This window comes from Thermobia domestica, chromosome 4 (assembly GCF_964235325.1).
Source record: "Thermobia domestica chromosome 4, izTheDome1.hap1.1, whole genome shotgun sequence".
Taxonomy (NCBI): domain Eukaryota; kingdom Metazoa; phylum Arthropoda; class Insecta; order Zygentoma; family Lepismatidae; genus Thermobia; species Thermobia domestica.
In genome coordinates this window covers 158,375,726-158,398,665 of record NC_137457.1, presented here as the reverse complement: position 1 = coordinate 158,398,665, position 22,940 = coordinate 158,375,726, and positions in this window count along the sequence as shown.

Here is a 22,940-nt window from a genome sequence, read left to right as displayed (position 1 = left end):
CGTTGAATCTTGTAACGAGTCATCATTTTTAACCTGTCTCTTCCTACGAAAATAGGACTCGTCCACTGATTATATATAAAAATGAAAAAAACATAAGAAGTCTCAATAATATTTCTTTATAATCACTCTGAATGTCATTTATTTAGCCATCATTAGTCGTTTATTAATTTCATTATGTTTAAATTTATCATTTTCTATGGGTTCTTACTTTCAAAGAAAGTTAAAAATGAATGAAAAGGAAAGAAAAATTCGAGTTTGGCTGTGTGACAGAGAGAAAGGAATGAAATTGCGTAGGAGACGGAGTAGCTTCTTCACGCGATTTAGTTTTCGAGTCAGCGTAACACCCTGTGTTTACTAGCTTGTTCCCTAATTTTCAGACGGATTGGATCTTCCTTGCTCTTTTCATTCGTTTGGCTAGTTGTTGGAAGATTTTCCGTATTGTATTTCGAAGTGGTCAGCACGGGTCAACTTCGAAGCTAGTTTCAGAGAAACGAAGGGAATAGATAGTATAGTATTATAGTGCTATATGACTAGAAGCGAGATTTCAACATAAATGTCAAAGTATAATTTTTGTGATATTTTGTTAAAACGGCAACTTGTAAGAAACAGATTCGAGCCGATCCTAGGTGGCCTATTCCGGGATAATGTAAATGCACACAGTAAAGTGTTGTTTTACTAACACAATGCTGTTTAATATTGAGTTTAATCAATTTTGTTAATTTGTAATCGCATAAGCCTCTGGTATAGTGCCCTCCTTATGTTTTTATGGCAACTTTATACGTGAAGAATCGTAATTGTGTGATGGAGAAATGTTGAAAGTTTGATTTGTGGATGGATGATCATTCTTGACTTTCCCAAGCTTAAACCTGAGTACAATTCAATTTGAATATTTGATTTTGGGAATATTGTTGCCTTAGTAGCTTCAAAAACTAGCGTCAAAGGCGATAATTCATTCACCGGCACTCAATCTACAAAATTATCGATTGCTAAAGTTGTGGAAAATTTGGACTTGGCGGAGCGAGAAATGACTAGATTCACTGCTTTGAATGAAGGTAAAATTAGATAACGTCAAATAAGGTGAGTGCGAATTGGTTATTTATAAAAGAAAACTAGTTTCACGTTTGATGTTTTAGGATTGTCAGGTTGTGACTCAAATACCCGCCTTGTCTGGGATAGAAATTGGGTATATATTCCTTAATAGTACTCTATTCTTCGTAAATCACCACCAAGATTTGTCGAGATAATTTAGAGCGTGACTTTTATAGGAAAGTTAAAATGATTAAATCATTTGATCCAGTATTCTCTCCATTCTTGTTAATCAGCTATTTAATGGTTATTTATTTCGATTTAGAAGTAGTTTAGCCTGAATAATCGATGATAATCGATAATTTTCCAGTTTCGTTTTTCCTCCCGAAAGTATATGTTTAAATGGTGAATAGGTATGGTAATTTAATCTTTTAATTTAGTAAATGAATTGCGAAATTGAGTCAATAGAAGTAAAAGAATAAATAGGAGGAAACATTATTCATGTGTCATAGAATATTTGTTGGCAAATAAAATACGTAAATGAGTAGAATTTTGGGAGACTTTATTGTTATTCAGAGTAAATATTAATCTATTTATTAATTTAGTTGATTGTTTAGCTAAAATTTGTTCAGAATGCGATTAGAAGTTTATGATAATATGCAAGAATTGTCGTCCAGAATTAATTTTTTGAATATATATTCACGAATTTGACTATATTACTTTTAATATCTAATACTACTTTCGAGAATTTGCTATTTCTCTAAATTGGAAATTATTAACCTTGATAAAATTTTTTGAAAGCATCAATTATTATCAATATTAGGTAACTAAAATTCACCCACATTTCATATTTTGGAATTTATGTTTTGTTGCATGTTTTATGTCTACGTGTTTTTCTAACAAGTAACACATATACACAATCACTTCTTGGTTGAATAAAATTGTTATTGATAATTGAATCCCGTTGTTTATTTTGTTTATAGGTATTTATCTATTCTGATTTGTTTTGATTTGTAAAAGGAATATTGGATCACATTTTAAACTTGTCTTCGAACTGGGATGAGGTGGACCATATCCGCAGGTCCTATTTGCCAGTCTTATTCTGAGAGTTCAAATCGACAGTTATTATTATTATTATTATTATTATCCTTCTTCTTCTTCTTATTCTTTTTCTTCTTCTTATTATTATTATTATTGAGAAACTCGGGATTTGGGTTCGAGCTGAAGAAGTTACTTGAAGGTAGACGTAACAGGAGTAATTGAACTACTCCATCTTCAATAATTTTTATCATTTTCCTTTATGTCTTACATTCGCATTCCACCAATTCAAGAAAATGGAAAGTATCATTTCAGTTTGAACATTACCCGAGAATTAATTTGAGTACGCGAAAGCATTAGGAGTGAATATTAGTTGTATTTGGATTTAGTTTCTAAGTAATTGAGAATTAAAAAATCACCGTTGCGTTTCTTTCCTGTGATTGTTGACACATTATGAGATATTTATAAGAGTTTAGTTTTATTCGATTATCTAGCAGAAGAATTACAATAGTTGTAGCATAAAGTCCAATCAATTTCTATTTGTCTTAGTAGTAGTTCTGGTAATTTGAAAATATATATGTGAATTTCTAGATTTATTTATTGGTATTATATTTTGTCTTATGTATTGTTTATTATCATTGAAAAACAATAACCGAGAATATAGCTATACAAAATATAATACTAACACCGGTATACCTGAATCTGAATATTTAACTGTTGATGCATCCGCGTTTTAAAATTTCGAAAGGAATTTCAGCTGTGGGATTTTGAATATGGATTTACGCCACGCACTCAGTCCAGTATGAATATTAGATATATGCTACCCCTTTTAGTTAACATCTCGAATCAAATTGTGCAAAGTTCTATTGCACTAGTACTTCTAGCATTTGTAGTACTAGAAATGAGCATTGAAAAGTTAACTTTAGTGAACAGTTTTTTTGAGGAATATTTGTACAGGGCCTGCCCGAAATGTTCACCCTATAGGTGATAATCAAATGCATAGTAGGTAGTTAAATCTTGGAAACTATTGTAGGCGAGTTTCGAATATTATAATTCGTCTCCTCGAATAGGAAATTCTAAAGTTTTTAGAAATTCCAAATTTCGTTCGCAGCTTATGAATCCTGAACTTAATATTCATGATAAATGTTCCCGGAATCCAACTTTTCGTTTAGAATATAATCGTTCGTAATGTAATGTAGAACAGAAGCTAATGTTAAAGTATACTTACATGAGATCTTTGTCTTACTTAGAAAATATTTGATTAGTATTAATAACGGTTAAAGTAACAATAGTTTGCAACTATTCGAGTTGTAGATAAAAATAGAAAAATCCTAATGGAAAGTAGTTACTCATCAGGAATTTTTTTATCTTTTTTGATTCCTAAAGGAGAGGTTGTAATCATAGAATCACTTACATCAGCTTTAAACGAGAATGTTAATTGGGAAACATTTAGACGCAACATGTTAATGAGACTTATTACACATACTTGTATTCATTTTTTAATTAGTAAAACAGTTAGTATTTTGACGATGTCCTCATTTTATTCGATTCTATTGAAGAACATAAGACAGCGATACATAAAGAATAACTAAGATTCAAAGAAAATAATGTTACCATTTCTCCTGATAAATGTTTCTTTTTCACGCAAGAATTAATTACTTAGGTTATGTTATATCAGTATACTAGATTAAAATTGAGCCGGCGAGGGTATCTCCGAAGAAGAATATTCCTCCACCACGAAATCGGAGAGGCTTGATGAAAATCCTTGGTTTTTAGCTAGTGTGCTAAGTGTGTTGCAGAAATGCAAGAAATAATGGAATCTCTCAGTGAACGAAAGTCAACTAATAAGAAATTTGTTTGGAATTTGGAGCATCAAAACTCATAAATAAATTAAAGAAATATTAGTTGTAAAACGTAGTTCTTAAGACACCGGATGCGAATAAAATTGTGTTATTAATGTTAATTGGCTATAAAAATTCTTGCGGGCTGTCTATCGCAGGAAAATAGGTGAGCCACAACCTGTGTCGTTCTTTAATAAGGAACGTTCTGAGGGAGAAAAGCATCGCAGAGTAGCATGTTATGGTTACTACGAGCACAATTTTCCCCTCCCAGTACTTTGACTACCGCAGGAGGATCCAATTATAGTGACATTGAGTAGGCTTTTATAACATTTAGAATCATAAAAACTTGCATGTAAAATCTTACATCTAAAACTACATCTCTTCTACCTTATAATGTCCCCATGTTAGAGTAGTTGTCCTATACTCCAAAACACTTCTTTTATCGTCTACACGACCTAAAGCTAACTTATTTACTTCTATACTGTACAAATCGTGCTTGTAACTTCTGATTAAATTCATCTTTTTATAATATTCTTTTTGATTGAATAAACAGTCTTTATAATCGTTAAATGATAGTTCTTTACTTATAACATTTTTCTTAACTCCTTTTGCTTTTTTTACATTTATCTTTTTTGAACCTGATTGAATACATTTTTGATGTTAAACCAACAAATTCTTCTATGATTGTTCCTTTAAGTTCATCTTTCATCTTACCAAGTATTTTCTTATTGACCTGTGGTATCTTATGTCTGTTATCATTAGAGTAATCACTCGTGTCGAAGTAATCAATATAATTTTTCATATCCTCATACACAACTTCTTTTTGAATATGGTATATATAACTATCGGTATCTGTATAACATACTTCTATTTTGTCTTGGTAATTTGGCTTCATCACATTATAATGGAAGTCGTAGATTAAATGATTGATAAATCTAAAATTCACATAACTACATAAATCGGTTTGTCAAATTGTACCTTAACCTTGTTCATGTCAGCAGCTACCAAATATTCCGTAAAAACTGTACTTCTCTTATAAGTTGGTTTTGCTACAACCTTCCCGTATTTTTTCTCATCACTTACAAGTTTAATATTAACTCTCTTTCTAATATTTTCCATAGTCATCCCGAATACTGAATTATTCGTGAGCTTATAGAAATCTTTTTCAAAATCATTTGTTGCTTTCGTTCTCATCTGTGTGTCTAAATCAATATATTTCTTTAACCAATTGATTGTCCGAACTCTATTACTCGATGTATCTTCTTAAGTTTAAATCCAAGTGAAAGACATTGTTTTAGGTTTCGATAGTGAATTACATATTTTCTTTGTCATTTAGGGTTGTTAATAGCTTTTATTGTTTTGAACCAGGCTCAAATATGTTTTGAGGAGCTAGTGGATAGCCTCTGTGATAGTTATGTAAATCTTTTGGATATTCAAGATCAACTTCTGATATGTAACCATTATCAAAATTATCAGATATAGTTGTGAAGTCTATTTTTCTTATCTCAAATAGGTAAGAAACTTAGGTTACGTTACTTCAACTACCCCAGTTTCAACTACCTTCTTAGAAAATTTTCTACATAACAACACCACAGCACAATACATAGAGTTACAATGTTTCCATATCTAACGCACATATTATAGTTACAAATTTTTCTCGAACACTTTATGGACAAAAGAAGCAATTCCAGAACACTTATAACCTTTCCACTTTATCTAAAGCACAAGTTACAGTTACAACATCTTTTTTCCATATCTAAAGCACAAGTTACATTTTCCATATCAAAGCACAAGTTACAGTTTTCCATATCTAAAGCAAAAGTTACAGTCTTTTTTCCATATCTAAAGCACAAGTTTCAGTTACAACGTCTCTTTTCTATATCTAAAGCACAAGTTATAGTTACAACGTCTTTTTTCTATATCTAAAGCACAAGTTACATTTTTCCATATCTAAAGCACAAGTTACAGTAATCCATATCTAAAGCACAAGTTACAGTTTTCCATATCTAAAGCAAAGGTTACAGTTTTCCATATCTAAGGCAAAAGTTACAGTTACACAGTCCTTTTTTTTCATATCTAAAGCACAAGTTACAGTTACACACAGTCTATAAATGAGTACAGTCTACAGTTACACGAGTATTTCTTTTATATAAAGCTTATAGTTACAGCTACAGTTAACCGTTGTACATAGTTACATAAGTTTACAATTACAGTTAAGAGGTTATACAAGCGGATTTTGATACCTTACATTCTACAGGCGTCTTATAAAAGAAATTAATTTGCCCTATTTTTGCTCCCCACTTAATATTTCGTCTTTAAATTTGTACCTATACTTAGAGCTTGCTATTTTTCCGAAAATGATTAAAAATTTTTTCTTGTAATACATATGGAGGTGAATATAATGGTTTCAACTACCAATTATAGTATAACAGGGCTACTGGGGAGTGTTTCTCAGCCTACAGACGAGCGTTTTAGTTTATGGCTTTTAACAGAGAATTTACATCGAAACAATTTACTAACAAATATTGGAGATTTAAACTACACAGAAGGACAAGACATCTTAGGTCACTTAAGAGAGATAACAGAACCATTCTGACATAATATTATGGTTGTTAAGATTACAGATTTCCAACATTTTGAGGGAAAATTAAATGGTAAGTTCTTATTAAAGAAGGAAGCTTGTGGATCTTTAATTACTTTCTTCGTTCTGTATTTTCGAATTTTGTTGTTGCTAAACATGGGGTTAAGCTAAATTACCATTTCTTTTAGATTCCAACACAAGACGAGCAAAGGGAGTAAAACAAATAATACAGAGATATAACAAAGGCTTAAACAGAAAATACAAAAGACCCGTAGTTGTTCCTTATAAAATTGAGATCGCTGATCTTTCGCTAACTACACTTTTGGAACATTTGCCAGATATTTTAACAGAATTAGAAGAATGGAACATTACTTTTTGTGAGATTTTGATACTACACAAGATTTTGCAGGCAGTTTTAATAAACAAGAAGTAATCCAGTACTTATTAGACAATTTCAATTTTTGTATGGAAGGCAGCGTGAGAGAACATTTAAGAGATTTAGAAGAAGAAGACAGAGACAAATATTTATCCAACTTAAAGGCAATATGTGAAAACGACAAGTCAATTGGGAAGGATTTTCTACGTTACAATTCTAAAAACTCCTCCGTTAATATTGCCAACCCACTCAGTTCGTGCCTTGAAATGGGGATGCAATAGTTGAACTGAGCAGATCACCTTCCACTCACCATCTAGAATGAGTTAGTATGTTACTGTATTCTATGCGAGAGGTTATTACGTTAAACATTACGGGGATTAAATGGAATGACAACTCATAAGTTCAATTGATAATTAACAGTTAAATTTCTAATTTGAATGTGTTACTTGTGTAAATGTCGTGGATAAAATCGGATATCTAGAAACTTTGCCAGAAGAGCAACGCATACCAAGCATTGAGCATTTGAACACTGAATTCGAAGTCACACATACATTGATTGATGTCTTCGGTCGATGATCGCTAAGGTGCTCTCCTGGGTTGATTATTAGGTGTCGATATCGCCAAGTTGATATCGTAGATGACAGTTATCTCTCGGGTCAAAACCTGGTCCATATTGGAGATGGCTTCTCAATCCAATGTTCTGGTATAACTAACGTTGGATGTTAGTTGAAAATTGGCGCCTTGAGACTCCTGTCTCAACTTCGTAATAGAATTAGTACTTTCAATTCACATTCAGCAACTTTACAGTATTCAACTTCTCCGTCTAACGACTCGGTACTACTCGATGAATAGGCTCGGTACTTCACCATCAATCGGCTCTGTACTTCCCCATCTAGAGACCTCCTGTCCTCTGGTTTTGTTTGAGACTTCACTCCAGGAATTCGGTGGCGTCGTCTGAAGTCAGACACGCGTGTCCTCCTTTCTTTGGAAAAACGAGTTTCTTCCTCATTTCGAGAACACAAACTGCAACACTTGGAATGCTCTCATCTCATGATTCTAGACAATTTCTAGATATCCGTGAATGTGTCTCGTGTTCACAAACATTGTACAAATACAATTCATGATTTTACAAATTGTTATTGCCGACGCACTTTATAAATTTATTTCCTGCATTCGCAGACTACAAATTATGTGATATTGTTTGTTTTTATTCCCTGACGGCAAAATAGTATAATTTCATAAAACTTACATTGACATAAATCATATATGTTATTTTCCTTCACCAAACAACAATTTTAATATCTTACATGAACCCAATATTCTCAAAATAAATAAAAATTAATCATTAAATTATGAACTTTGTTAACTCAAAATACTGGCTCTGCCAGATGCCCCTTCTTGAGAAATTGGTAGCTACGCTATCAAGTTAGATCTCTTTGGAGATCGTGAATAAACAATCACCCTGTAGATATATAACAAAATATATGAAAAATATAAATAAAGCTGAAACATAATACTGACAAAATAAATAATATATATCAACATAAATAAATATTTATAAATCAATTAAACCGTTTCCTAAACCCAAAATTTACGTAATATATCAATGTTTAATAATTATTTAATGATTTCATTCGTTTAATATGCAATATACAAAATATACATTCAAAAGTGTACGCTCACTCCATCTTGTGAGTGTAACGAGAAACAGAACAAAAGCATAATTTGCTCTGTATTAATGCGACTCTGTTAGTTCTTGCAATTAAGCTTATCTGTTGCTATGTTGGATGAAAATTTCCATTGCTTCATTGTCCATACTTACCAACTTGGAAACTTGTTGACAGTATAAGCAAAGTTTTATTTTCACTTTTCCACTCGTATTCATTCTTCATTTTAAAAAAAACAAAACTTTTACACTAATAATAATATTATATTCACTATTGTGACACTTTGATTGACTGAAATACGTAACACCACATCATAACTTTATTTAAAAAGAAACTGAACACTTTATTTTCACTGATGAAGAAAATTCTTCTCTAGGTCATTTGCAACGCTACGGATGACTTTGAGCGGGAATCGCAAATTCAGCAGTTTTTAACCAAGGTTAATCTGAACTTCCGTTGCAACATCCATTTGGGCGTCACCTCGGTCTGATGTTAACACGTTGTCGAAAACGCACTGAAAATTTAACCAAATATTCTAAACGTTTTGCGTTTTACAATACTATCACATCACAAGGGAAGAAAAACTCCTTGTTGGTATTGATCGTGCATTCAGTTGTTTCGAATTTTTCAGGATTTATCACGAAAACGTTCGATTCCGTGGTCGTGACGTGTCTCTTTTGCGTTTTGTGGTGTTCATCTATTGCAGTGGCTTCACTGTTGTTTACCAGTGTAAGCTAAATTTCAGCATCAATGCTAGTGCATTGGAAAGCTATGCTCTATGTGGCTTTTCATTAATTTTATAGAGGAATAGAACAGTAATGTCTTACAATAACAATAAACAAAAACAATGTGGATAATAATACTAATAATCATCTACCAGGGTAAGTACAGTCATTTTCATTTTAAATATATATATATGTATGTGTATGTGTATATGAATATATCTATAATTATTTAACTATTCTAACTTATACTACAATGAACTATATTTTTATCTAATAATAGATAACTGAACACAAAACCCGGTTAAGATTCAGGGGTAAAATCGATGGAATCTCGAATTTCTGCAAGATTCGATATAGAGCTTTGGTTGTTAAACGGCTGCTCGACTAACCGTCCATCCTAATCAAGAATTATTTCCAGATAACACATTTACAAACAATTAAAATATATATCTAGAAAATTATAAAATCTGACAAGATAATCTCAATTTAGAAAATCTGATTCTTCTTCATACTCAATATCTCTTATTTTTTCACTAAATGACTTGTGACAAAAATATAATTGATTTTAACTAAATTAATCTTAACTTAATATATAATTAATCTATCCACGTAATCGATAATTTCAATAAATTTATCACTCTAGTGAACATAGACGTACTCATTATTTTGTCTAACTTCATTGCTTTGGTTGGCCATTCCCAAAAACAAATTCCATTAGCTAAAAGCGAAAATATTTATATATTAATTATGCCCTTTGTAACGCGCGCATTAATTATCTTTTATTATTATATATATTATATTATTATTACTACTTATTTATTATTATTATATTTATTACTATTTATTACTCATTATTATTATTATTATTAAAATATGCCTACAGGGCCTTGCGTGTAAAATGGAACCACATAATCCGTCATCAGACTCCGTTATTCTTGTCCGTCTCTTAAATGTTCTAACTTGTTTAGGGCTACATTTGCAGAATCTCCTTGTCTGCTTATCCAAAAATCTATAATCTTCTTTTCTTCTGCGCTATATCTATCAACATATTCTATTTTCTTATATTTAGTATATACCATTATTCAGTATCGTAGCGCCAATAAACTCTTATATCTATATATCATAAATCAGCGTTGCATGCACTCTTACTTTTCTATATTACTTATCTCTATTAATATACTTCTTCTATTATTATTTATTAAAAAATTATCTATTTATCTATTTACTATTTATTTATTATTAAATATCTCCATTCTTCTTTATACTCATATTTTTACTTTTAATACTCTTATGTTTATATTATGTATCTATTAATGTTCGTTACGTCTATTTTACTCTATTTATCTATTAATTTACTATCTCTCCTATAATCTATTTTATTACTATTTCCTTCTTCTCACTACTCACATTCCTTCCAACACCTTCTCTATTTCTCTCTTCCATCAATCCAATACAAATATATTAAAATTAATGCTAGACTATTTTACATAATTAGCAATAACACTAAAATAGAGAACTATTTTAGTCCTTACTATTTTTCTCTACTTCCACTAGGTACTACTTAATCTATCTATAATTACGCTTCTTCGCTATATCATATTCTCACATACTAGGATACAAGACTACTTAATAACTACACTAATTCTACCCTAATTTAGTATTCGCTAGGATCTAGTCTAAAACTGAAGGATATCACCACAAAAAAATTCCAGTGGTTTGCACGTGATAAACGAGTTATCCCTTGTGTCTCTTTGAAATTATCACGGAAGACTTATGTGATTTCTTAAATAAATTATTCTCATCGACGTTCGGTAATCGCCCAATTTCAACTCGACGAGAATGGGATTTCCTTCCTGATTAAAGTTTCCCCTAATGAAAGGTTTGTCGAATTTCACTGTTTCCTAATTTTAAAACTACTTATCTAGCTTAACTTTACATCATTTGCGCCATTCATTGTCTTTTGTTGTTTTATTGTTTCTTGCCTTCCTTAATTCTACTTTTCCCTGATCTTATATTAATTGCAAAAATCATTCAAATTTCTTCATTCTTCTCCATTGTCATTTCCCTAAAACTAATCTTTTTTTAAAAATTAATTACGTCACCATTAACTTACTAAATTCTAATTTCTAAAATTATCTATATGCCATAAAGACATAGTTAAAATTCCTAATAATCACATGTCAGATTTCTATTTCTTTATTATTACCACTAAAATAATATATACGCGTATTTCCTTATTACTAAAAATTACTTACTTCTTAAAATTAAATCACTAACCTACATAATTACTTAACAGAAAAATATTGATAACTACTAATATTCCTATTCTTACCGTGTATACGTATGTATCTATAACTAATAATAACAATAATATACTATGTACAAATTTCTTATATTTACGTCGTCATCTTTAACCAGATAACCATGGCGTTCTTTGTTTGAAAAATGAGGCAAAAGCCACTAAATCTAACACTAATTTATCGCTCGCTATCACAATCTTAGCTTGTTTTTCGAACTGAAATAACGTAGTTACGAAGTCCGAAATCTTTACTGCTTGGGTACATTCAAATCTGTTTCTGAAGCGGTTTAGCCATTCGTTAACTAACTCCTGGCTAGCTCCGGAACTGAATAAAGCGTATACCTTATACTTCAACTGTTCGTCTTTTATCGCAAAGAATACGGAACTACGTACTAAGGTATTTGTTTCGGCTGTTCCAGTTAATACAGACATAAAATGTCTTCTAAATCCTAAATCCACTAAGTCATCTATACTAAAATTCTTCTCGTAAAATTCTATTAGGTAGTAGTTTTTATACCTTAATCCAAGCACGTTACTCCTGAACGTTTGTTCTTTATTTTCATTATAGGTAGGACTATATTCTACAAAATGTTTAAGAACACCTAAATCTAGATAGTAATATCTGGATTTACTGAACATTGTAGCGGGCTTGCCATTATCCTTTAGCACAGGATAATGAACTCTATGGTTATTCTTCAGAGATAACATTTTATGTACTTAATATTCCTACTCACAATTAACTATTGACTGAGAAATGGATTAACTAATTTTAAGTCTATTTCTAAATTGTTATTACTCTAGAGCAAAATTACTGATATGATTTTATTATTCTCTGCTGTTCTGCGCTCGACCTTGACTCACAGCGAAAGATTAAAACAATTCCTCTCATGCAAAGAGCGTTCGTATACCGTCGTCTCCGATCGGCAACGTTCGTTTCTAGTCGCGCAAGCCACAATCTTGCGTCCGCTATGCTTGAATCACACAGCTCACTCGCTATGCATTCATGAATTTTCTTAAAAATATTTCACTACGTTTATTATTATGTTAGTTACTATAATGATGAATTGAATTATTACTAAATATGTCATAATACAAATTGAATATTATAGACCACACCACATTCAAATTACTTTGTTCGTTAAACGTTATTCTTTATAGTAAATTAAAAATATCACCACAACACATCACTATAATTCAGCCGAGAATCAAACTCGTGACTGTTACTCATTTATCACTATACTATGAACTGTACTCTTAAGTAGTAACGCGGGGCTTAATGTAATTTTACAACTACTGTACTTCCACTGTAACATTCGCAAGGGTGGATGGGTGCGAATTACTTATAAATACAGCAACTTTTAAAATAAAAGAAATAATCTTCAAACATAATATTAGCGAGGGTGGGAGGGGGGAATTAATTTACTGAAGTTATAATCTAGCCGTAACATGCTTCTCTGAGAAAGACCCAGAATATCTCCGCCATGACAATCTTGTATCTGAGCCAAATACTGGAATCGAAACCAGCGTCTCCAACATGCCAACCCGCTCAGTTCGCCCTTGAAATGAGGATGCAATAGTTGAACTGAGCAGATCACCTTCCACTCACCATCTAGAATGAGTGGGTATGTTACTGTATTCTATGCGAGAGGTTATTACGTCAAACATTACGGGGATTAAATGGAATGACAACTCATAAGTTCAATTGATAATTAACAGTTAGATTTCTAATTTGAATGTGTTACTTGTTTAAATGTCGTGGATAAAATCGGATATCTAGAAACTTTGCCAGAAGAGCAACGCATAACAAGCATTAAGCATTTGAACACTGAATTCGAAGTCACACATACCTTAATTGATGTCTTCGGTCGATGATCGCTGATGGTGCTCTCCTGGGTTGATTATCAGGTGTCGATATCGCCAAGTTGATATCGTAGATGACAGTTGTCTCTTGGGTCAAAACCTGGTCCACATTGGAGATGGCTTCTCAATCCAATGTTCTGGTATAACTAACGTTGGATGTTAGTTGAAAATTGGCGCCTTGAGACTCCTGTCTCAACTTCGTAATAGAATTAGTACTTTCAATTCACATTCAGCAACTTTACAGTATTCAACTTCTCCGTCTAACGACTCGGTACTACTCGACGAATAGGCTCGGTACTTCACCATCAATCGGCTCTGTATTTCCCCATCTAGAGACCTCCTGTCCTCTGGTTTCGTTTGAGACTTCACTCCAGGAATTCGGTGGCGTCGTCTGACGTCAGGCACGCGTGTCCTCCTTTCTTTGGAAAAAAGAGTTTCTTCCTCATTTCGAGAACACAAACTGCAACACTTGGAATGCTCTCATCTCATGATTCTAGACAATTTCTAGATATCCGTGAATGTGTCTCGTGTTCACAAACATTGTACAAATACAACTCATGATTTTACAAATTGTTATTGCCGACGCATTTTATAAATTTATTTCCTGCATCCGCAGACTACAAATTATGTGATATTGTTTGTTTTTATTCCCTGACGGCAAAATAGTATAATTTCATAAAACTTACATTGACATAAATCATATATGTTATTTTCCTTCACCAAACAACAATTTTAATATCTTACATAAACCCAATATTCTCAAAATAAATAAAAATTAATCATTAAATTATGAACTTTGTTAACTCAAAATACTGGCTCTGCCACAATATTTACAACAAATTGGTACGCCAGATTACAAGTCCTGGTGTTACTAAGTAACTTGGCTCGCATTTAATTGACTTTCTTACGTGTCCAGATCAAAGGTTACGTTCTACGCTTTCCTCTACGTTAGCCAAAGAGTATGGAACTACTAGGCTGGAAATCACTATCTATAACTATTACGATGCCCAATACGGTTGTGATAAGACCTTTGATCCTGTGACCGATTGTTTAAAGTTACTAAGAAAAAGTAAAAGATATTTCCGAGATGCACCATTGTATAATGTACCAATTCGAGACATGTGGACCAGATTATGTAATTCCTAGAAAAATAGTTGTTGTGTTGTTAATAGAAAAGAAAGACTTTTGCATTTTGCGTATTGGAGGAATATACATACAACCAAGCTAACAGGGATATATGTAAAATTACCAGAAGACAAACAGAAGTAGGACAAATTGGTCTCTTACGCTCTTTCTGCATTTTCTTTTAATCTCTTACCCGTTACCTATATAGAAGTAATTCCAGACCAAGAAAATACAACAGAATTTTCTATAGTGCAAAAATGTTACTTAAAGCAAAGGAAGACATACTTTTCCAACACTTACACGCCTTTCCTTACGATTCCTGCCGACAAAAACATAGAAGAAGCTAGTTTAGTAGCAACAGAGAGTCTAATTTCCGAAGTAAGCCGAATAAAAATCATCCGCCTTATGCAGAATCGTTTTGACGATATTATTAGCGTCATACTAAAAACCTGACTACTGCAGGGAACATATGTTAGTCGAACTCTGTAGCATGTCACTGATCACGCATCGAAACGACTCTGCATAAGGCCCAGTATTACTAACGCTCTTAATCCATATTCTCTTCGCCCAATTCAACCGATTAAAAATGTTTACTTCAAATCCCGTTCCAAGAGAGAGAGAGTTATTAAAATTGCAAGATAGAGCTTTGGATTTTGCCGCTAAGTTACTACATATAAGAGAAGAATACTTCGATACATTGGAGAAGAATACATTACGAGAAGAGAGGGAACAAGAATTAATATCTTTGTTTAACCAGCGTTGCCAAGATTTAAACTTAAAAGCTACTTATAATTTACATGCACTTTTAATCAACAATAAAAGTAAGTTTACTTTTGTTGGTGCTCTTGTGGAGTTGGATTGTTCTAAGTCCGTCCGATACATTAAGGGATTGTTTAAAATGCATCTAATAAATCTTTACAAGTACCATATGGACGAATTGCGAAGTGATGGTTTTTGTTTGTTGCCTTATAACGAGATGAAAATTGTGTACTTTCCAAGCTAGAAACCTTTTGCAGTTCTTTAGACGGATGGTATAGAAAGTTATAATGGTAATACGTTTCCAAAAGTTATTAGTTTACAAGTCGATAAGAGTGTTTTAAAGAATATGGAAAAATACATTTATTACACACAAGAGATTTTAGAGCAGGCTAATGCAGTTAAAATGGAGGATATTCTAGTATCGGTTAAAGTTTTGGAGTGCAAGAGATTAGAAGAGTTGGTCCCTGGAAAAGAACTGCTTATAACTGTTTTAAAGACTGTACCAAATAGAGATAAGGAAAGATACATTCTAAAATTCGAGAGCATCCAGGATTTGTTTGTTTCTAATTTTTGGTTGCAGAAGGAGATTAAAGAGAGAGATTTGAATTTAGCGATTAAGGTTAGAATTAAGTTGGATAGAAATAAGACGACACCAGCTAAGAATAGAGAAAGGTTAGTTTTCTGCATGTAATTTGTTAGTTTTGTTTTAGTTTTAGCGTCTTTATAACTTAGTTTATAAAGGTCAGTGTGTGTGTGTGTGTGTGTGTGTGTGTGTATGCCTACCGAAGATTCTAAGAACTATGTGGTTTCTAATTGTGTGTCATGTAGTTTTAGCTTTATTTGTATAATAAATTGAGTCTATAGCAAGAAAATTAAATTCTCTACACACCTCTTCCAAGCAGTTTTTGCCTCTTAGAGATCTTACAATTAACAAACGATTCTTAGTTAAGCATGTGGATTTACAAAATACTCGAATGGGAATAAAAATAATTTTACATGTGTCTAAGTATTTGGTCTTCCTTATCGTTATCTAACGCTTTTTGATTCCAAGTTAGTCAATAATATCAATAAGAGTAAGGACCATTTTTATATTACATAGGAAGGAAAACAACCACTAGGTACAAACAGAAGCTACCATAAGATTACTTTTACTACAGACCAAGATTACGAAAGTAATGGTTCTATTAAAAGCTGTTCACCTGTAGAAGGAGATATTTTAATTTGCAGCGAAGAAGAAGAACAAGAAGGAGTCTCTAATAAGCTTCCAAGAAAGAAGAAACAAAACTCGAATAACTAACAATTTAGTACCAAGATTCTTTAAGGACAATTCTATAAAGGAAATTATACGATGGTACTTAACGCTTTTTTCTTTGGGCAGAGCAGAGTGGAGAAAACAACAGCAATGTGTTTGTTTTGTGATTATTACTGTGCAGTCTCAATTATTAAGAAAATTTACGTTTAGTTGTGCAATCAGAAGTCAAGACGAATTACTTAGAGCGAGGTTATTTCCTACGCAATGTGATGCAATCATAAGACAAGACAGCGGATGTGTGAGTCTCCAATTCTTCTTAACAGTGGGAGTGATTTTCTCCAATTCTTAGAAGTTTACGTATTATGGTGGGTGTGGAATGCAATTCTTGGAAGATTACGTATTGTGGTGTAATTCTACACAGGACTAAGCAAACAAGATGTTAGTTTCTATCGTATGGTGCAATCTTTACCGGTCTATATAACAAGCAAACAGTACCAACTCCTTTACTCGCTCTCTAGCACACACGAAGGAAACAGCGGAAGAGAAAAATAAATCAAAAATATTTTTAGGAGATAAGTTAAATTGATTAAATCCAGTGATCCTATATTTCTTCCGTTTTTGTTTTTCAGCTATTAGTGGTTATCTACTTCGATTTAGACGTATTTAAGTTTGAATAATCGATGAGAAATGATAGTATTCCTTTTCACTTTTCTCCAGATAGTATATGTTTAAATGGAGAATGAACGTGGTAATTTAAGCTTTTGATTTAATAATTGAATTGCGAAATTGAATGATTAGAAGTAAAAGTATTGTCAGGTTGAAATATTATTCATGCGCCGACAACCTATTTATATCAGGTTGTTCATAAATATTTAAGACAATTTGTTTCTAAATGAAATACTTAAATGAGTAGGATTTTGAGAGTATTTATTGTTAGGCGGAGTAAATATTAATTATATTATTCATCCAATTGATTGTTTAGTTAAAATTTGTTCAGAATGCGATTAGAAATTTTAGATAACTTGTTAGAATTGTCGTTCAGGATTAGGAATATTATAAAGAATCTGAAAAAACTTTCGAGAATTTCCTATTTCTGCGATTTGGAAATTATTAACTTTGATACAACACCTTATTCGAAACGATCAATTATTGTCAAAATGAAGTAACTAAAATTCATCAACATTTCGTATTTTGGAATTCATGTTTTGTTGCTTGTTCTTTGTCTATGTGTTCCTGTAACGCTGAAACACATATACACAACCACTTCTTTGGATAAATAAAATTCTTATTGACAATTGAAACCAGGTGTTTATTTTGATTATGTATATTTATCTATCCTGATTTGCTTTGCTTTGCACAAGGAATATTGGATCATGGCAAGATTGCCTTTGAACTGGAATGCGGAGGTGCCTATCCGCCAAATCTCTTTGGCAGACTCTTTCTAACAGTGTTCAAATCGACAATTTTATTATTGCTTTTATTATTATTATTATTATTATTATTATTATTATTATTATTATTGATTATTATTAATATTAATATTATTATTATTTTGAAATACTCTCGATTTGGCTTGGACCTAAGGAAGCTAGTTGGAGGTTGACGTTACAATCTCTAAATCACTTCCAAACAATTACTTAATTATAATTTCTTTTCATTAACCATATCAGTTCCACAGCATAATAAGAAAATCGTCTTTTTGCTATTATCTTGTCTTCTCTCATCTTAAGCCTGTTTTTTTGTTTGTCCCCCAAAGGGATATAAAATATGACGACATTATTATTGCTTTACAACTTAAAAACCAGGCGCGCAAGCTGAAAACTGTTTACAAGGGTTGGACCCTCCAAACAGATTTCAACATTGCAGTCTGATTTTAAAGTTGTAGAGAAGTAATAATTTCGTCATATTTTATGTCCTCGGTGGTTGATTCCGGCACTGACAAGGTTAATCTATGAACATTTATACCATTTTCACAGATTCTCATCTGCAATATGATTAGTCATTCAAAACATTTGGTTGTGGTGGCCCGAAAAAAATAGATTTGTGTTCTCTGGGTTTGACGTTATTTCTCACACACTGCATCAACCAAATTATTCTTGCTTTAGCATTCGCCTCCACTAGCCTAAATTCAGTAATTATGGTACCTTGTCATGAATTATATAGCTACAGTTTTTTTATTGTTATATATTGAACACCAATTACGTAATAATGTTTGCAATTGACATGAAATTTAAAAATGTTTCAAACAAAAAACACTATCTGGCACAGCTGGCATGTTCTTTTAACTTTTATTCTATAATTTTATTTGTGCGTTATTCTTGGAGGACTCGTATTAATATTAATACAAAATCACACATGCTGTTAAAGATGTAAAGCTCAATTGTTATTTTTATTTTGAGATCTTAAAACATGTTGCCCGTTAAATATAAACCACACATTTCGTTTATGATATACCCACATATATATACAGCCAGACAGGACTGTAAGTAGTTAAAATCTCTTACTTAATGCCGGCTAGTCCTATCCTACTTCACTGATATGAAGTGAAGCTGAAAGAGAAAATGTACTGAAGTCGTAGCTTAGATAATTTATTGTCTGTACTTGAATCTACCCAGTATTCATTATACTGTAGGAAAATTTCAATGAAGAGAGAAATGTCAGAATAGTATATTTTATTGCAAAGATAGGATAGTTATACAGAACGAATACAAGAGAGGAAACAATGAAATAAACACTAAATTCTTACGAAAGTCTTACGACTTAGTTGAGTCATGTTAAAGTCTATTATTGATTCTGACTACTGCAAAGGACTCAGTTTCTAGAATACGTACACTCTTCGACTATTTCTTTAATCCGTTCAAACATCGAGAAAAGAAGTAAAAATTATAAAAAGACGGAAGAAAAGAAAAGAAATAGAAAGAGACAACAGCGATTCAAATTAGACCGAATATACATAATGGTATGACTGGCCCAGGCTATGTAAAGGGCGAAGTATTCCGCTATTCTAATGCCGAAAACTACATTTTACGGGAAAACTCAGCGCAGAGGCTAAGTGCACATTTACCTAGCTAAAGACGGAGACTTCTCGAGCACGTCTACTTCTCTTGAAGGATGGTGCAAAAGTGATTATCGGAATTAATCAAGGCCGTTTCCGACTCCTTATATAATACTTGTTGAAGGTGAAGAAAGCAGTGGTGGGAGGTGGAATTAGGGATTCCAAGTTAGAACATTGGAAGAGAGGGAAACAAGGGGAAACACAAAGAGTGCTTGGAGGAGAATTGGGGAGAGCTTCTAAGTAAGCAACACTAGAGTTGAGTTTCCACTTGGTTCCTAGACGGCTAATTGGGCCGGCTTTAGCCGCTACAGAAATGCTTCGCCAAGGATCCATTTTGATATTACATACTTCATGTATTTCTTCCTTTCTTTCGTTTTTTTACATTCTTGGTTCTAAAAAATTTGATAAACAAGGTACGGTTTATTTTAATTATTTATGCAAAAGCCCAGAAGCATTTTCACCCGGCTGGAAGCCTGTGGTAGCCAGGCTAAAAGGATTGAATAATTCGTTTCCCGATACAGTCATAACGAACCACTTCCGATCCAACAATGCCCCCACGTTCCCCACAAGCAGCGTGGAGTTCACAATGGATGAACAATCGAGGATTGGAAAAGCGGGTATCAGGCTTAGGCACCTTATGTAACAAATTTTATTCGTCTCATTTAAAAAGAGAAAAGCAACAAAAAGAAAAAAAATGGAATTTTATCTATTTTTAGAAAGAGGTGTAAGAGTTATGCATCAGCTTTGCACATAAATATGAACGGCCAAGCAGACTGTTAAGGGAAACATCGAGTATGGCCATAGCAAATAAGAAAGAGCGGAGCGAAACGTTTCATTCCTTTCTGAAGTGGTGTTTTCTGCAAGGTCAAGTTTACACTTGTTTTACATAATTATTTGGAAAGACAAGGTAACTTAAAAAAGAACGTAAAAGAATCGTTAGCTATCGTATTAATAGCATGTACAAATATTTACGACAGGAGATTGGTTTAGAATGTCAACTGAGTTAATAAGAAAGATTATTCCCGGAGGGAATGACATGGTCGTTTGGAATAGCCTGCATGATGAAAGGTCTTACAAATACTTCGTGTTTATACTTAAGTTCATGAACTTGCAGTAGTTCTAACATAATCCAAATATTTTGACAACAACAATATGAATTATTTATAGGACAAATAGAGCATTGAAGGCAATAGTGAATATTATTACTACCGCAGAGGAAAGAAAGAGAAACCAGCATATAACTGATTAAGTTTAGAAAAGTGCTGCAAGTTTATAATAATTCTACTGCAACGCTTACATAAAAGCAATGGGATATTTATTTGCAGCAAAAGTACATATTGTGGTAATGTTATTAGCGGTTACAAACACAAGGGAATGTTTTTAGTTATCAAAAGTTGCGATGTAACTAGTTGTGCAAAAGTTATAAAGCAACCTAGAGAATCTTCAAACGAGGATTTTACAATTAAAGATATGTTGTATCATTTCTCACAAAAGGACAATACAAGCACACTTCTACTCAGCTAACATTAGTTCTATATTTAAAATATCATAAATGTTTAATCCCTTCCAAAAGAGATCAATACTGATTCAAATTATACAGAGAAAATAAGTGAGAACAGTGAATAATTTTAAAGAATACTTGCATACTAGTAATTGGACAATATTTAAGAAATACAATCTCTAGGCCCTAGGTTTGAAACTCCCTACAAGACCCAAGGATGGAAAGCTGGAACATGAAGAACATTTTGTTGACGATTCGCATTCGAACCTCGCATACTGGAAGTACAATCACAGTTTTTTGATTGTCCCAATCGTTTATTGGGTATTCTAGCGAGTCGGGTCCTCCATTGTAATGTACCATTACAGTTGAGAGTAATGGCAACTTTTTTCTCACCCTGTACCTAGTGATTTCTTTAAAATTCGATTTCGGTTTAATTACACGATGTATTTATTCTCTTTACTTCAAATTAAATGTAATGAATCGAAAGTTCTCATTAAGAATCATATTTTCACTGAATAACATATTTATTTATATTTAGATTAATTGTAAATTCCATTTTCGCATATACAAGCTGAATAGTTACAAGGTTTACAATTCTGACGTTATACCGAAATATAGTTCCACCATTGGATATAAATTTTCTTACTTTCAGACCAATGTAGAATTTGGCCAGCTAATTAAACCTTCCCTCACCCCCTCTCACTAGTCCATAGTCACATTCAGATCCGGTAATATCAGGATTTCACCAATTTCTATTTGCTTTGTAATTTCCGCGGCTGAAAGATTTCGCCCTGATTGGTGGAATCCTCCTATCCCTCTCGTTTTAGGCGCAATTTTGTCATTCTTAGCTAGGACGATTTGTGAGTACAACATGCAAAAATTGATTACCATTTTTATGCTGGAAATTCGAGGAGAAACAAGGTAAAAGTTAATCTAATCATATAAGAAACGCCGTATGAGTATTTAGGAGCTTGAGAAACTGTTTTTTAAAGGACAGTTAATAATTCAATAAAAGGCAAGGAAGCAGTTTACATGACGACATGTTGCTGCCTAGATAGTATAGACAGTAAAGGAGAGTGATTTTTTGATCGTTTCAAATTCAACCTGTCAAAAATACGACCTGTTTAGTGCATTTTGTTTGTGTATTCGGTAGATGTGATATTTTTTTATTCATCAGTAACTGCATGTATCTTGCAGGATTCATAGTTGTAATATTAATCGTCAAAATGGCAGCTTAAGCTAACTAAAAGGTGTAGCATGCTCAGCTACATTGAGTTGGAGCTGCCTGTATTTTTGGAACACTCTGTATATGCTGGTCTCTGGAAGTGAAACGAAAATATGGACTATGACAAGAATATGAAAGAAAGAAAGAAAAATGTATTATATCTGATTGTAGAAATTACTCCTATTTTTGTATTTCCTCGATTAAGAGAATCTTTTGTGTTTACGTTTTTTTTAAAAAAAAAGAAAAAGGAGAAGAGTAAAATTGTAGGTAATGAGAATAAGAGCGAAGGTTGTAGAAGCGAGTTTGTTTGCAACAAACTCAAGGTTAAATCGCGTGACGTAATGTCTGGTCGTTTGCGCGTGGACAGCTGCCTCGCTCGTGAGCGAAAGCTGTGAGCCAGGTTAGTTGCTGCGCTGAATATCCATCTGGAAGTACCTGACTGTTGTATTTGGTCGAATGTTAACGGAGGATGGCGGAATAGAAAGTTTGAAGTTGAATTTTTCTTCGTTTGAATTAACGGGTCGAAATAATACGAAGTTATTATTAAATTCGGTTTGGCGTTTTTCGGAAAACTTCAGATTTCCTACCAAGTTTTCTTCTATTAACTGCA